Below are 6,367 nucleotides of genomic sequence, written 5' to 3' on the forward strand. Positions count from 1 at the left end.
GGGGATAACAGTGTGTAACTCTGATAGTTACTATGTGAATGAAATGAGATATTTGTAAAGAGCTTAGAATAATGCCTTGCACATTGTAGGTGGTATGAAAATGCTTATTTCCCTCCTCTTTTCCTTGCCACCACAAAATATCCCTAATATAAATCTATCATCTGTTTATCTATCTAATTACCTACCTACCTATCCATCTATTCATCTAACTTTGGTCTCATTGGAATTATAGACCTGGTAAAAGTCAATGACTATGCATATTTTAATAACTTTATGTGAACAATGCCAAATTGCTTTCCAGAAAAGCAATACCAATTCACAGACCATCCAACAGAGTATTAATATTCCTGTGTTTTACAAACCCTCCAACATTTGCTATTTTCCTTTTTTGTCAATTTTACCAATCTAATTGTTAGTGGTATTTATTTTTCATTTTTTAAGAGTTGATGTCTTGAAGTGTGGGTGAATTGGATTCAAATGAGGTGGACTTGCACAAAGTCCTCAGCTTTTCTCTATGCGATTTTCTCTGTGCAGTGATTCTTCCAGAGTCATTGTAGTCCGGTGTCATGCCAAGGTCAACATGACTAGCAATGGCCCAAGATGGAATAGATGACGTTGGCATCTTCATTGTCCAGCCAAGTTCAAAGAATTCCATGGTGCCTGCCTGTCCTGCCTTTCATGGCCATTGGAATAAATTGTCCTTATGGACCCATTCCAGATGGGGATGTCTTCAAGTGTTTGAGTCAGCAAGCCCTGCTAAAGATTCCTTAGAATGTTCTTATTATACTTTCAGATACAGCACAAATCCCAATGCATCAAAAAATGTTACAATAAGTCTCCTTATATTATTCACTGTCTTGAAAATCTTGTATATGTATGTATATGTATTTAATATATATTTATTATACACACATATATATTACATTATTATAGATAGGAGAGAGAAAATGTATGATTTTGTTAATTTTAAAATTATAAATTAAATTTATAAAAAGAAAAAAGAAAAGAGATCTAGGTAACTCTTTGTTCAACTCTCATGTGACAGGTGGGGTTTTCTGTCTTGGCATAAGTGTCTGGAGTGGAGAAGTGGGTGGGAAGAAGAAGTCAGAGTTCTTTCCCCCATCCCACAGATACTCCTCCCACTCATTTAAAGATATGTGATGAAGCTGAAGAATGCAGATTTGGATCATCTTGTGAAGGGCTTTAAATGGCAAGGAAGTTTACAGTTGAGTCATGAAAATTTATTGAGTGGAAGAATGACATGTTCAGGCCTATGTTTTAAGAAAATTACTTTTATTGAAGGATCAGTTGAAGGAGGAATAGACTTGAGGTAGGAGAAGAATGATAAGGATCTGAATTAGGGGGGTGCCTGTGTGAGTGGATAGGAGACAGAGGTGAGAGAAGTTATGGAGAAAGAAATCACAAAATTTGGCAGCAGATTGGATTTGTGAGGTGGCAGTGAAATGGCTTAGAACCTACATGACTATTAGATTATTGGTGACTTTAATAGAAAGATTTTTTTTTTCTTTTTGTGAGGCAATTGGGGTTAAGTGACTTGCCTAGGGTCACACAGCTAGTAAGTGTCAAGTGCTGAAGCCGGATTTGAATTCAGGAGATCCTGAATCCAGGGCCAGTGTTCTATCCACTACACAACCTAGCTAACCCCAAGAAAGTACTTTTTGATTAGGAGTGGTTTAGGGAAAAGATAATAGATTCTTTTTTGTATTTTTGAGTTTGTAATATCTATGAGAAATCCAACTAGAAAACTTTCATAAGAAGTTCATGATATGGGAATGGAGCTCAGAACAGAAATTAGGGATTGATAAATAGATCTGGATGTTGTCTGCAAAAAGATGGTGATTTAAATCCATGGGAGATGGTGAGGTCACCAAGAGAGATGGTATAGAAAGAGAAGAGGGCCCAGGACAGATCCTTTTGGAAAACTAGCAGCATAAATTGGAAGATGATATAACAAAGGAGAGTGAAGAGAGGTAAAAGGCAAAAACCTGACCATGGGATTCCATCCTTGCTGCTCACACACACACACACACACACAAACACACACACACACACACACACACACACACACACACACACACACATACACATCCCAAGTTAAAGAAATTTCCACATTGGCCGTATCAAAATATTAGCTGTTTCATTCTATACCCTTAATTAATAACTGCACTACCAAAATATATGTAATCTTTTTCATCATCAAGATCAAGTGTACTGTAGTATAGTATCAGGACTCTGGAGTTTTGGTTGGTCACTGAGTTTATTAGAGTTCTGAAGTCTTTCAAAGTTAATAATCTACAGTGTTGTTATTGCATAAATTCATCTACTAATTCTCATTTTAAAGTGCATCAATTCACACAAGGCTTTCCAGATTTCTCTGAGTCCACTAATTTTTTTTTCATCTCTATATCATTACATTCATAAAGCTTAATTTGTTTCATAATTCTCTATTTTGTGGAAACCCCAAATCTTATTAACTGAATCAGCACCTCTACTCATTTGCTACAGTCACTGAGTTGAGAGACGACTAAGGGGACACCCAGAGTTTTTTTGGTCATATCAAATCACCAACTCCAGGACTGTTCAGAGCTCAATCCCACATGACCAGAAGGAGTTATGAAGTTAATCAGTTATGATGCAAACAAGTGGTGAGTCACAAATATGGTCCACTGAAAGCAGAAAGGACAATTTTGTGCATGCCCATATTCTTATTACAGTTGGCCTCCCTTCCATAGTTGTGGTCCTCGGTAAATCAGCAAGAGTGCATTTAATTTCTGTTTAATTTAATTTAATTTTTCAGTTGGACATAAATTTATATTCCTCCTCTCTCCTCCTCATAATTATGGAAAAAGAAAAATAATGCTATATCAAAAATGTAAAATTGAGCCAAACTAATTTTCACCTTGGCCAATTTATCACGTTTTACATGTCCTCAATCCTAAAACTCTAAAGTAGTACCAGGTTCTGTACTAAAAAATCCCTCTCTTACATAATGTACCACATCTGGTAGGCCTAGACATCACACCATTCCATATAAAATTAGACAAAATAAATAAGGAAGGATGTTGGTAACCCTGACAATATAGTTAGTTGCTTCAGGGAGGAGAGGATCATTTTCACACTGAGAAAGTTAGGGGATTCTTTGTGGAAAGGGGACTTTTGTTCTCAGCCATTCAGCACCATCTGGACTAGCTCTTCATAGTTGATACAATCGTTGCTGTCCTCATGCCCTGCCACCCACACTTCCACTTCTTCCTCAGTCATCTTCTCACCCAGAGTGATGAGGACATGCTGTATTTCAGCGCCCATGACTGTGCCATTCCCTTCCTTATCAAACACCCGAAGCCCCTCTACATAGTCTTCCTATGTGCCCTGGTCCTTATTCTTTGCTATGGTCTTCAGCATTGGCAGAAAGTGTTCAAAGTCCAACACCTTCACATTCATCTCATTACTCTTGGGATTCCCTAAGACCTTGAGCACCTCACCATTGGTGGGATTCTGGCCCAAGGCCCCCATCACGTCCCCACACTGGCTGTATAAGATCTTTCCATCCCCCGTGTGGTCAAACAGCTGGAAGGCCTCCTTGAACTCAGCTGTCTGCTCCTCCATGAAATCACACATCTTGGCCATGCAGCTTGGTCTCTGCTGCCTCCTCTGCTGTTGCTGATTCTGCTGTATGTAATAGCTCCCAGGACTTCTTTTTTTAAGTAGGAAAAATAAATGCCTGTATTCTACCTTATTTATACATGTTTTAAGTCCTATTTTTTCTTCATCTTTTGGGGAGACCTAGTTATAAGTGAAATCTTAAATATTAAACAATTTTCCGTGGGAAGCCAAGTTGGTGCAAGTAAGGAACCAGAGTTCACATAATACCCAGTGTAATCAGAAGAGTCAGAATTCAAATCCAAGTAATCCAAGTACTACCACTCCAAATCCAATGTCCATTCCAACAAATTATCTTGCTTCCTGGGGATAATAAGTAATTCATATGTATATGCAGTATGGGGGAGCTACATGGATGAGTGTTGGACTTGGATTCAGGAAGGTTCATCCTCCTGAGTTCAGATCTGGTCTCATGATACTTACTATCTGTATGATCCTAGGAAAATCACTTAATCCTTTTTTCCCTCAGTTTACTTATTTGTAAAATAAGGAGGGGAGGGAGAAATAGCAAACCACTCAAATACTTCTGCCAAGAAAACCCCAAATGGGGTTATGAGTCAGACATGACTGAACAGTAATTACATATAAACACACATATGTATATGTAAATACAAAAGCATACACATACATATATAGTAAATACATATACTAAAATATTATAGGCTATAAATACTGAAATATTAAATATAATGAATACTAAGTTCTATATACTGACAATAAATAGAAATTAATTCATTACTTTTAAATTGTGAGAGTGTATTAATCCTCTCAGTAGAGGCTATGTTCCCCTGAAATGAAACCTGACTCAGGATTCACATGGGTACAAAGCTCTTTATTGGAAAAGAAGTAGGAACATTGAACCAATCCATTTAGTCCAGGCTATAGTTCTTGTTGTTACAACTGAATTCACAGTACTTTCATATTCACTTTATGAATAAGGAAACTAAGTCTCAGATGGACTAAATATATTATTCAAGACCTTTCAGCTACTAAAAGCAGTATTTGGTAGATCCAACAAAATATCTTTCTTACTTCTAGTCACTCTTCATAGGCCCCTTACTAATCTATTAAATATTCTAGGTGCTCAATAGCAAAGTATTGACTGACTAATGATGCAATATGATATGGTTGCATTAGGGGAAGAAAATTGTCAGGGGTATACATTTAGAAGCCATTTAATCTCTCTGTAGCTGCTTCATGCATGTATGAATTTTATCACTCTGACATCTATAGTACAGCCAGAGCTATGACACAACCAGCAAGTTTTCTTCTTCTTCTTCTTCTTCTTCTTCTTCTTCTTCTTCTTCTTCTTCTTCTTCTTCTTCTTCTTCTTCTTCTTCTTCTTCTTCTTCTTCTTCTTCTTCTTCTTCTTCTTCTTCTTCTTCTTCTTCTTCTTCTTCTTCTTCTCCTCCTTCTCCTCCTCCTCCTCCTCCTCCTCCTCCTCCTCCTCCTCCTCCTCCTCCTCCTCCTCTTCCTCCTCCTCCTCCTCCTCCTCCTCCTCCTCCTCCTCCTCCTCCTCCTCCTCCTCCTTCTTCTTCTTCTTCATCCCTTTTTGGCTTATCAGTTTCTTACTTAGCATTTTTATTATATCATCTATTCTATTCTGAAGGCTAATCTCAATGGAAAGTTCTTAAAGAAGAAAGAAAAGATTTTTAGTGGCACCATTAGTGGTATTAGATGGGGATATTTAGTAAAAATTTAAGCTTTTATTGCAAGTTTCCCTTCCACTGCATAAGTATGATAAAGATTTATTTGATAAAGTATATATTTCATGGTTCTACAATTTAAAAAAAAAACATTAACATGAAGCACCAATTGCTTGCTTGCCTGTTAGCTGAAAATATTGATTATTTTTCCTATTCTGGTTTTCCCTCCATTCTGAGTACAAAATAATAGATTAGAACTCATAAGAAAATTGATATTCCTCACCATCAAGGATTTTAAATTTTTCTTGAGGGATAATAGGATAATGAGGCAGACTTTCTTTAATGAATCATAAATTAGGTTTAAAAGCAAAAGAAGTCACAGAAATGTTTGCATTGATAATATCATCATTGGTATGATCATACTATCTCCCAAGGTGGATATTTTGAAGGAGAAAATCCTCACATAGAAGCATTTTAATAGTTATCATTGATTTATATCATTATTAAACTTTCTATACATATTTGGTATTATTTTTATGTTCTTCATCCAACAGTAGTCATACATTTATATATAAACTCTGATTTATAATAAAAACTCATATTGTCAATGTCTATAATTAAAAAGTATACATTTATATTTTTTCTACTCTTTCAAATTACTGTCCTTTAATGGCAAAGCTCACAATTCTTAAATGCAGCCAGATGGTATAGTGAATAGAGAACTGTGCGTGAAATCAGAAACACATCTTCATGAGTTCAAATTTGACCTCAGATATTTACTAGCTATGGGACCCTAGGCAAGTCACTATTAACCTCCTTGGTCTCAGTTCCTCATTTGTAAAATGAGCTGGAGAAGAAAATGAAAAACTATTCCAGTGTCTTTGCCAAGAATACCCCAAATGGGCTCACAAAGAGTAAAAAATGTGACTGAACTAACTGAATAACAATAAAATTCTTTCTTATGCTGTGGTGACTGTTTAAAACTGCTGTGAATTAATTTTTTAAAAAATTATTACATATTTTAAAGTTTTTCTTTTTGT

General features: G+C 36.2%; 1 pseudogene; it reads right to left on the reverse strand.

Annotated features, from left to right (window-relative positions):
* Positions 1 to 3,133: 3,133 nt before the first annotated feature.
* Positions 3,134 to 3,669, reverse strand: LOC122732395 (annotated as a pseudogene).
* Between the last annotated feature and the right edge of the window lie 2,698 nt (positions 3,670 to 6,367).

This window comes from Dromiciops gliroides, chromosome 6 (genome assembly GCF_019393635.1).
Source record: "Dromiciops gliroides isolate mDroGli1 chromosome 6, mDroGli1.pri, whole genome shotgun sequence".
NCBI classification, from domain to species: domain Eukaryota; kingdom Metazoa; phylum Chordata; class Mammalia; order Microbiotheria; family Microbiotheriidae; genus Dromiciops; species Dromiciops gliroides.